This window comes from Salvelinus namaycush, chromosome 4 (assembly GCF_016432855.1).
Source record: "Salvelinus namaycush isolate Seneca chromosome 4, SaNama_1.0, whole genome shotgun sequence".
Taxonomy (NCBI): domain Eukaryota; kingdom Metazoa; phylum Chordata; class Actinopteri; order Salmoniformes; family Salmonidae; genus Salvelinus; species Salvelinus namaycush.
This window is the reverse complement of record NC_052310.1, coordinates 47,143,468-47,155,574: the sequence shown is the minus strand read 5'-3', so window position 1 is coordinate 47,155,574 and position 12,107 is coordinate 47,143,468. Positions and strand designations below refer to the sequence as shown.

Below are 12,107 nucleotides of genomic sequence, written 5' to 3'. Positions count from 1 at the left end.
TGAGACAAGATCGAAATTGCGGAGAAAACGGGGGTACTATTTTAATTTGGCCGTGTTAGATTGGTAAGGAATCCGAGTTGGTCAAGCCATTTTAGGTTTTTGGGGAGGAGGAATGTCTACCCTTGAGTCAACTGCAAATGCAATAGTTAAACAGAAATTGAATAAATTAATAGTGATAGAAAAGCACTACATTTCTTCAGGGTGAACACATTTAAATACTGTAGAGGCTAAGATGCTTATACCGGGCTAATTGGTGCTTATTCAAATATTACTCATAATGAGTTAAAATACACCAAAACCACACCAAACCAGCTGTGCCTTTTAAGTTATTCCAATGCAGTCAATCAATTTTATAAATCTAGTGTGAATTAATCCATGATGTACCACTGACACTAATTCCACACCGGAATAATAAACCTATTGGCTGGAGCAGTCTAGAAAGGTGTTTGTGTGGGTGCTTTAAAGTAACTGTCCAGTGAAAATCTCATTTTTAAAAGTTAATATTCTGTTTAACTATACCCAAATAATGTTGTTGACTGGTCCTTTACTTGATGTTGTGGCCAAGCATAAATTAGAGAAAAAACACTCAGTAAAACCCTATCTCAAACTTGTTTTTGAAACAGACCATTTCGAAAAAGCTTGACATTTGCTTGTCTGTGATTTGTTGAAGACCAGTATTATGCAAATGTGGGGCAGCTTTTTTCTTTTTTTCTAATTGTCAGGTGGGGAGAAGGAGACTGGGGAGGCATTGGCTCTGGAGTGCACACTGCACACATGCTAGCTAGCAGGTCAAACAATGCACATCTGGTGTTAGCAAAAACTATATCTCCAGTCACTTCTATTTCAAATTATGTGGTTTATAAGAGTTGATATGTTGGCTGTTTAGAAATAGTAAGCTAGAATGCTGGCTATTGTGGCTAACTTAGCTAGCTGGCTAGCCAACATGAAAGCAAGTCAAAGCAGAGCCTCCACCCAACAACCATCTCGCCTTCCCCTTATTTCAAATCCTGTGGTTTAGCAAAAACATTGGATGTCGAGAGGAAACCTAGTTCATAAAGGCTGTTGTTGACTTCAGAAATTATTCATACCCCATGACATATTCTATATTTGTTGTGTTACGGCCTGAATTCAAAATGGTTAAATATATAATTTTTCTCACCCATCTACACACAATAATGACAGAGTGAAAACGTGTTTTTAGAAATGTTTGCAAATGTATTGAAAATGAAATCCAAATCTATATAATTTACATAAGTATTCACACCCCTGAATCTCATTTTTAGTTGTTTTTGGTTGTATTGACACACCATCCAAAGTGTAATTATTAACTCCACCATGCTCAAAGGAATATTCAATGTCTCCCCTTTTATTTTTACCCATTTACCAATAGGTGCCCTCCTTTGTGAGGCATTGGAAAACCTCCCTGGTCTTTGTGGTTGAATCTGTGTTTGAAATTCACTGCTCGACTGAGGGACCTTACAGGTAATTGTATATGTAAAAAAAAGTCCATACAACTGATTATGTGACTTATTAAGCACATTTTTACTCCTGAACTTATTTAGGCTTGCCGTAACAAAGGGGTTGAATCAAGACATTTCAGGTTTTCATTTGAAATTCATTTGTAGAACTTTCTAAAAACATAAATCCCCTTTAACATTATGGAGTATTATGTGTAGGTCAGTGACAAAAAAATCTCAATTGAATCAATTTTAAATTCAGGCTGTAACACAACAAAATGTGATGCAAGTCAAGGGGTGTGAATACTTTCTGAAGGCACTGTACAGTAGGTAGCAGCAGTAAGCTCGCTAGCTCAACAACTAACAATCGTACCTAGCTGGCTAGTTAGTTAGCTAGCAAACAACAACAAAAATCAGGAATAGTGAAAAAGCAATGGCCAGAAACGACTCACGTTTGTAAAATAATCAGTCTGCATTCATTACATCAAAAATCAGGAATAGTGAAAAAGCAATGGCCAGAAACGACTCACGTTTGTAAAATAATCAGTCTGCATTCATTGCTATTATAGTTAAGTGCCCTAGTAGTTCCATTATGTGTTTCCAAATCCTGCATCTATCCATCCCCTTGGCATGGGTAAACAAGCCAAGGCAAGGCTGCTGGGTAGTTCCTTCTCATTGGCTGAGCTGGCAAATCAGCTGTTTTTGACCTGTATACACCCACACCACTCTTGTTTCCTAACAGGCTGGGCAGGTGAAAAGAGAAAGGCTGCTTTTTAACATCCTTATTATAATTTTATGGAAGAACATTATTTAATTCGTATTGTAATTCATTTTAGATCATATGTCATAGAAATCCGGAATAGAGGTTGACACCGGAGTGAAAATCCATTGCTGATCCCGTCTATTCCAGTCAAACGTTTTCCCATACTGTCCTGATCCCGCAACAGTTCTTTAATCCTTGAACTTTCCTGTCTCAATAAAAAAAAATCACTCCTGTCCTGTCTAATGCTAATTTCTGAAAATTATTATAGTTAACTTCCTCCGTTAGATGATTGTCTGTCTGTCCCCCACTCTGCGTGTGAGTAGCCATAGCAACTGCTCTGTTTGGCTCCCGCTCAGCATTTACGAGACAGTTGCCTGCTCACATAGCTGATAACATCCACATCCACATTAGGAGATTTTGGCAATGAAGGCAGCTCTTCTACTTACCCAGAATTAGATGAACTCAATAGCTCTCTTGAAGGCTTCATTATTCACTAACGTACATTGGTATCTGAGGTAAAGCAGTGACTGCGCAGTGGCCATGGCTACAACTGGAGCAACGCATGAGCCGACAAAAAGGGGAAGGGGGACATTAACATACATTTTTATAGATTGGTATTAAGTAAACTATATTAGTCCTACAGAGTTGTTTAATGAAATTATCGACACATTACATATTTCTACCCCTGCCCCTCCTCGAAAAAAACCCTCTGTTTATAACTACTCCTGTACTGCCTGTTCCTGTAGACTGTCCGTCCTGGCCCGAACTTGACTCTAGAATTTTACTCCCATTCCTGCCTGAATCCTGGACGCGCAGGAGTCCTAATAAACCTCTAATCTGGAACACTGGACAAATACTTTACGGCCAGGCACACACAACTTTTACCAGTTCAATGTGGACACAAATATAATACTTTCTTGTATTCAAATTTTTCTGAAATATACCATTATATATTTGCATCACACAAATCATTTTTCTTCTGGACAGTGGATGAAGTCAGCATATTATATTTAATTTTGTTAAGACACTCCAGGAGCAGACTTATACATAGCAGATTGTGTGAATACATACTTTTTTCATCTTTCTATCTGTAAAATACTAAATAAAGGTACGTAAAATGCATTTTTGGAAGATAAGAAAATACCATCTTCGAATAAAACATTTACAACATACTGTATCAACAATTCCCTATTAGATTGGAGAATACGTCTAAGGATAATCAAACAGAATGTGGTCAATGCATATGCTTCTGAGGCTGAGAATTTTTTGGGGGTGTGTTGGTAGAACCTGACTTTCGGGAAATGGCCGTTAAAGACAAGTAAACTGAAATTCGACTACCAAATACCAAACACCTGTTAATACCCAATCACCATCTCTTCATAGTTACTACATAGTACATAGACCTTCCACACCAAAGATTGAGTTCAAGATGAATCAGACACTCAGCCATCCAATGTTTCATCTTTGTACTTTATTTTATTTTATTTTTATTTCACCTTTATTTAACCAGGTAGGCCAATTGAGAACAAGTTCTCATTTACAACTGTGACCTGGCCAAGATAAAGCAAAGCAGTGCGACAAAAACAACAACACAGAGTTACATATAAACAAACGTACAGTCAATAACACAAAAGAAAAGAAAAATAGAAAAATCTATGTACAGTGTGTGCAAATGTAGAAGAGTAGAGAGGTAAGGCAATAAATACGCCATAGATGCTAAAATAATTACAATTTAGTGATAGATTTGCAGATGATGATGTGCAAGTAGAGATACTGGGGTGCAAAAGAGCAAGAGGGTAAGTAATAATATGGGGATGAGGTAGTCGGGTGTGTGTACAAGTACACAGCCTGTAAGCTGCTCTGACAGCTGATGCTGAAAGTTAGAGAGGGAGATATGAGACTCCAGCTTCAGAATTTTTTTTCAGGTCGTTCCAGTCATTGGCAGCAGAGAACTGGAAGGAAAGGCGGCCAAAGGAGGTGTTAGAGCAATGATATCACAACAACATTTATTGGAATCTGGACATCTTTAGTCCATGCTAGGTTTTCCTTTTACTGTCCGCCTCTCCCTCTCCCTTTGGCCCCTTGGCCTTCAATAGAAATGCTACGGACATATGGACCTTTATGCCAGGAGAATACAGGTAGAGGCATACACAATTCGGCGTGACTTCTCTGCCACCTGTTATCATGGTTAATTTCACTGTCCTGCCTACCCATTAACGTCGAATAGATAAGAAAAGTAAACAGGGACTGTGGATGGAATTTTATCGCTTTACCACCTCAGGCATATAAGGACACTGGTAACATTAGCATCTGACCTTGCCCAATAGAATCCTATCAGATTAATTTAAACAGGATTCCACTCTCTCAGACCCAAATGACCCCAACAGACACCATGGATATACAGTGCATTCAGAAAGTATTCAGACCCCTTGACTTTTTCCACATTTTGTTACTGTTAGTGGAATTAAATAATTCCTCTAATGTACTCATTAATTAAATTCAATCTGTCTATTTATAAGAATTTGTAAGATACTTATTAACATAAAATAGACAGGATACAGTCTTATCAAAATTAGATAATAGTAGTGTTTATTCTCGGAGCAAGCTCCCATTTGATCATAAACACAGGTTTATATACAAGATATGACGTCATAGATTACAGAATGAGTCTCATTGTCCTGACAAATAGAAAACAGGTTCAAAAGTTCATTTTAACCTCACAGGGCACTCACATGAAACACCATATAATCATTTATCCTGAAGGCTCACTATAATTGATTACCACTTTAGCAGACAACTCAAGATAATGGAAAACCTAAAAAGTTTATCTAAACACCTCAGGGCTAAGTTGGGTCAGTTCAACCATAGTTTAACGACCCTTTCTGCTTATTTTATGACCCACAACACAAATCTCTTTTCACCAGGCATGCAGAGTTCAATTAGTTATAGTTTTATCTAAAGCTAGAATTTGTTTTAACTATTTATTAACAAAATTCCTAACAATCCACCCTAAATAACAAAACAATTCATAGCTACATATCAAATATCATATAGAAACATAAATGTTTATACAAGAATAAAACCACATCAATACATGTATTTACACTCCATCAACATCAATGACTGTTCTAACCTACATCAGAAACATAACTCCATATTTAGGATTTTCCGTTACAGTCTTCATTAAAGAAACAGTCTATCCATTGAAACATGTAACCGTCTAAATTCTCTAAACGTCAAATACAGTCTCGTCCAATCTCGGTTCCTCATAATTAAAAGATCCGGAATCATTCTCCACTAGATCCGGCCCCATACATTCATCCTTCCACTTGTCAGAGCTTAGAATTGGTCCGTACTTCATCATCTGTTGTGTCATCGATTTCTCCAGAATCCTGGAAATGAGAACTTTCACACACGGAATCAAACCACATCCACACAAAACTAACACAGTCACACAGGTGAAGGTAGCCCATAACACAGTAATCATGAATTTTTTCATTTCCCAAACATACTGTCAAACCAATTAGTCAGAAAAGTATCCACCCCTGAGGTCACTGCCAACTCGTGAGCTAGGGTGGTTAAACCGCCAAGGCCTTAGTCACAGATCCATCCGGAGCTGTGTTACTTGGGATAAACGTACAGCACATCGACCCGAATAACACACAAACCCCACCCTTTTCTTCCAATAACATATCTATCTCGATTCTATTCTATTCTGCCAAGCCATTCATTACATCTCTGGTATAATTGATCTAGTCCACATTCTTATTGAGAGTGGACCACTAGAAAATACTTGACTCTAATCCTGCTAAGATCTAATTCCTCGCTTTGAATTGGATCTGAGTAAGGGTAAAGAGCATGCCTAACTGCACTAGTGCACAACTACCGTTCCAATTGGTAGGCAGGTTAGGTCACAGCTTCATACCTCCACACTCTAAACCTTTTCATCTGCCAGTCAGGTCCCTCATTGTCTTCTCGGTTGTAACATTCTCAGTCCTATTGCATGTACTGACTCCCCCTACTTCCCATCCGTGTGTTATGTAGCGATCCATAAAATCCTGTCACTGTGAAAGAGAAAATCTGGATGTAATCGGCACCTGTGGACACATATCACAGATCAATGCAACTGTCATAGTTCAGCTTCCTGCCCTCTTGAACCGCTTTATCATACAGGCCATTCCATGGGTGTAGCAATTCCATCAAATGGAAAGGAAATGGTTATGAACTGAGATTTTGCTGAGGCATGCCTAACCATAGGTTAGAATCCCATAACAGTTTCCACCTCAATCACTTCCTTAAAATCTTTCATCTGAACCATCCACATCGGCCTTGGCTCTGGACAACTCTACGGTCAGTATCTGCTTTGTCTGGGGCTCTGCTTGTATTCTGGCTGACTATCATCTGCTCTAACTTCTCGTACTTGGAATGGCACTAGGTTGTCAACTGAAACCCTTACTTTCACTACTCTCCATCTTCCATACTGGGTATGTAGATTTATGTAGCCCTCATGATATGAGCTATAACCTGTTTCCATGAGCTACACAGGGACTTTCATAGATGTCTTCCACCATGGCTGCTCTTAGTCCTAAACTGCCAAGGAGTCAGAGGCCCCATTTGGTCTACATAGAACTCCACTGAGACTTCCTTCCCAATCCCACTCTCACTTCCTGTTTATCCAGATCAAGTGATCTCTTATGCTTGGTTAATACAAAATCCTCTCTAACTATGGGTCAATATTACCCTCTGGCCTTCTTGGGGTTCATGGTGTATCAGGAATATGGCTCCCACAACCAGACAGCTCAGGATGGACCGCCCACCTATAAAGCCCCACCCTCTCCCAGAGAAAACATCATCAGCAAGAAGCCAGACACACTTTCACTTCTATGAACAAACACAGGAATGGAATGACGGGAAAAGGAAATCTTCATCCGAGAGATGGCCCCCGGAATTCTGTTAATTCCAGTTCTCCTCTCGGACACTGTGCTTGTTCGACAGTGTCAATGTGTCTTACCCTCCCGCAGTGTGATATGAATCCGGGTAGCTCTTTCAGCTAGCTGTTACCAGGAGTCTTGGTATGGTCCCCCCAACAGGCCTCAGGGACTGGATTGAGTGACTTCACCTGTAATTCACCTGTAGTGCATAAAATCTTGGACATACAGGTTTGGTTAAACAAACAACCTTTTCATGTAATTAACAATACTTCTTTCTATTCCTATATCTGCTTGTTTAGCTAGATTTTTATTTATTTATTAGTTTATCATCCAATAGGCCACATCCTATCCTATACCACAACTTACCCATCCCCCCTTTGTTACCTGGCTCTGCCAGGTAACAACCTTGCCTAACCTAACCAATGACTTAGTTTAAATTATCCTTATGTTTGACATTATCATGTAGGAACGCCCCTTTCATTCGCCGCATGTCCAATTCTCCCTTGGCCGTCCATTCATATCTATCCTTTTCCAATTCTCTGTCAAGTGACTTATCTACTTTAAAAGGTATCTGTGCTGCTTATATATGTTCTTAAATATATATATATTTATTGATTTAAACCGTATCCCTCTTCTCACCTATCTTATTTCACAGCCTACCTTGCTCATGTCCTGGTTCCCCCCTCTCCACTCTGCTCTCAAACCTTCAAGATCTCAACCGTGCGTGGCAGACCCCTCTGTATGCCTTTTTCTCATAATAGTCAATAACAACTATGTGTTCCATCCAAATATTAACTAAGTGTCTCACTGTTTTGGCTTTATCTAAAATCATGGATTTAAAAAAACAACATGTCTTATAGTGTCAATCTCTAAAATCCTTACATAACTTTAATCAACCTATCAATAATCCCAAATCATCACACATGTCATATACCCCTGTCAATTTTAATACTATTTAAATAAAAATCTTCTAATGGCCAAAACAAATGGTAACCATATCAAATCCTTTCTTTACTAATAAGCTCTCTCCCCCAGGAGTCCACTGTTTTTTATTAAATAATAATATTGGTTAAACTTAAACTCAGTCTCATAAATAATTAATATATGTTTTACAGTGTGGATACCTTATCCACAGTAAATTACCACTCCTAAGAACTAAAACTTATTTCTTCTCATAAATAATTTTAATGCTTATGTATTTTCCTGCCCTATTGGCTTAAAATATCTCCTGTCCAAACCTCAATGTATCATATCTTCCCTCATTTATTATTGATGACAAAGGGGATTTTTCCAGTTGTAATACCAAATCAATAATAGTCAATTAATTTACCTCAAAACTAGTATCCCAAATGACCACAAATGCATTATCTACATGGCCCTCCCCTGAAGCTGATCAGACTTCAAGAGACAGCCATGATAAAGGTCAAAGGTTATACCACCCCTGTATAGTCATGTTCCTAGACATTTTAAAGAACCCTTTATCCTTAAAATCAAAAAATTCACTTGTGTAATTAAAACTCAGAAGATAAAAACTCATAAAACTCCATATGTGAGCATGCCCCTTTAAAATACCTTTGCACTAAAACAAATAGTCCTAACAAATGTTTTATGTGTGTATATTTGCAAACCTTAATGAAAAAACAAAAACCTTTCAGGCCCTTTCCAATTTGGTCGTTTATGGCCTCAATCTCACTCCTCAATCTCAAGATAATAGTCCCAGGCAACATCCAAGGAGACAATAAAACTCCCACTCTCCCAGGAAAAACACAAAACGCCTAAATAGCATTCACTGTGCTACATCGATTCAGAAACTCAAAAGTGAACTATTAACCAAACCTAATGATAATTCCTCTTTACCTCAAATCATTAATCATAAGTTTTAAACAACGTCAATGTATATCCTACTTAAGTGAACATGTTAGCCTTAGATGCAATTAACCTGATATTTATTATCTAACCGTATTACTTTTTTCCTCTGTCGCAAATGTCTTACATTTCTCAGTGTAAGAAATCAGTAATTTAATCCCAGGTATTTAATAAAAATGTAAACGTATTTTCCCATGTCTCCTTCAATTTACATATTTTAGATAACTTCCATCCGTCCCGGAAGAAGGAATCCTACTTAAACACACCAGAATACAATGTTTATAATCAATAACCATCAGAATCCATTATTACTATGTTTTACGATTCAGACATTCAGATCTCCCTTCACACAGGTGAATATAGTCCAATAAACACCATAAATCAATGATGCCCACCTAGCGAATCTGTTGCTAGTTTTTAGCATCTTTCCTAACTACCCTGACGATTTACAGCTACTTTTAAAAATGTATCTGGAAATGTTTATCAACTTCTGAAAAGTGACTCAAAACCATAATGGACGCATTTTCCTTCTAAATGACACAAACACTTTTCTCTGCCACACCCCAGTCACAACATCATTGCCGTGGCGACAAAAGTGCCTTGTGAGTGATGTCATCAACAGTCGCTCAACCCAGACCCAAGCCGCAACGACTTTCAATGAATTGTAAATAATTGTTGGCTGTCTGCAGCAACAGTAGTACGGGTTCGATAAACCAAACCTAATTTATCACATCTGTTGAATCAGAACTTACAACATCTCTCAATCAAAATTGTACTGCCAGAAGTACAGAAAAGAGTGTACCTGAACAACGGTCAAACCAATTTAAATAACGTTATTGTTTATCAAACGTAATGATGCAGTTTTACGTTATTCCATAACGAACCTCTAACAACTTACTCTGAAAATTAGTAGCCTACACAGCAACTAACTCTCTTCCTTACTCACACCTAAATCACTGTCAACTTTACATATTCTATTCCTTTTTCCCAATGGGCAAAAATATATATAACCCCTCTCATTTCCACTTTTTTCCTTACCCCTATCGTAAGCTTAAAAACCAAACTTTATAACTTCCTCTTCTCTTTGCTCTTCACACTTATGAAATGTATCCTATTTCTTTAAAAATAACACACGCAGCGCCAAAATTATAACATATGTCAGTCAATCTATAAGAATGAAAACATTTCGGTAATCACTTTCTATCGCCATTATCTCTCCGCTATGGTTTAGAATTTCTTTAATTTAGGCAACTGTCTCTTCCTTGATTCAGCATTTTAATTACGACTATATTCCCAACACATTATTCAAACATATAATTTAGGCAACAGACATCGTCTTGCATCGAAATTCGCTTCGTTATTATTTTAAGTGGAACGAATTAGTCTATTAATTTAACCTATACAATCTATTAAAACGTTCAGTTTATATCTTATACAAACACTAGCAACTATAACTTTCTAGGCAAAACATACAAATAGTTTAATCAGAATCAAAAACTCTGATTCTAGTCAAAGCATTTACCGGGAACCGAACCCGAGACTCTCGCGTTCCAGGTGAGAATTCTACCACTGATCCACCAAAGCCATGTAAATAACAAAACATTATCCGTATTTAAACCCACTTTACATTTATCTGTATTCTTGGTGACAACACAGAGACTACAAAAATAGCCCTAATTTAAAAGCTACAAGCCTTATTCCGGCTATATTTCCCCCATGCCAAATTAATAGATTAGCAGTCAAACAATAAAATCAACATTTATAGACTAGGAAACAGATCTCGTGCCTTTTAATAAATGTAGATTATGTTTACTCATGTAACATATTTCTTCCAGCACCGCCATCAAGAACTCAACTCTTTTTCTCCCGATAGCCGCGCCTGACCTCCCTCTTAATTAAATTACACTCTTGATGTTTATGTCCTAACCTGTCACAATGTGTGCAGGGAATATTACACTCCCAGGCGATATGCCCTAAATTATTGCAATTAAAACATTTTCTCTTTTTCTTTTGACTCACATTTCCCACTTTTCTCGACTTATTTTCTTTCTCCACACCGACTATTCCCCCTTCGGCTTCAGCAGACTCCACAATTTTGGGTGGTGGTTGTACCGTTATCTCCTGCAGCCGTATTCTCACCACTACTATCTCATCAACAGTATTACCTCTGTATATCTGGTCTACTAGAGAAGGACATAGTATTTGACTCCCACCCCCCTCCATTCGGCTAACTTTTTCATCTGTGGGAGCGGAGTGCAGCGTATTTTGGCTCTCTTTAGATTTCTTTCTGTTATCACCCTCTACTCTTTTCCTAGCTTCCGAAAGCCAGACTCTAGCTGTGTATAACCCCTGTTTATTCTGCTTCTTCTCATCCTCACCACACTTCTTATGTATCTGTTTGATAAGTAATTCTAGTTTTTCAACATTCAGCCTACCATCAAATCCATAATGCTTACTCCAATTTGGACAGAATTCTAAATTCCTTCTATCTTTCAGTTCCATAAAACGCTGGTCTCCCGTTAATACCGGGACCTCCTTGGAGGATTTACTACCCATGTTTGATAAATCCTTGCCTTTACTAGTAGTTATGGTATTATCACCTATCTATGTCTTTCTATTTATTTATTTATTTCTCTATGTGTGTGTTACCACTTCCTACCGCTCTCACGATCTAGGTGAATAGATTTCTATGTTATGTGCGTTTTACCGTTACCTAGTTATAATTTATGTGTATGAATTTATATGATTCTCTTCCCTGGAAACTTTATCTATAGCGTTGTTATTGATCGGACATTAGATCTCACTTTAAACTATCAGTTATTACCCAGGGGACACACTTCCCTGGTCAAACTCTGGTTGTATTTATCCAATCTCACTTCGCTATATTAAGTTTCCCTCCCACCCTTTTGGATATTAATTTCTTTCAGTATTGAATAGTTCAGTTATTCCGTTCGCCTAGGATTACCCTGCCTTCTCACCAAACCGAATTTATCCTCACCTGTTTTAATATCCCTATCCGCTATATTTCATAGTCAGACTACGTCCCCCAGACAGATAGACTATTTAGGTTAAAACTTTATTTAGGTATGT

At 37.8% G+C, this 12,107-nt stretch overlaps 1 long non-coding RNA gene across 1 annotated transcript; it reads right to left on the bottom strand.

Moving 5' to 3' along the window:
• Window positions 1–5,264: 5,264 nt before the first annotated feature.
• LOC120045638 lies at window positions 5,265–7,467 on the bottom strand. The gene is made up of 2 exons (XR_005476742.1): window positions 6,961–7,467; window positions 5,265–6,317 (listed from the first exon to the last, which is right to left on the bottom strand). It is a non-coding gene; the product is annotated as an uncharacterized LOC120045638 (long non-coding RNA).
• Window positions 7,468–12,107: the final 4,640 nt, after the last annotated feature.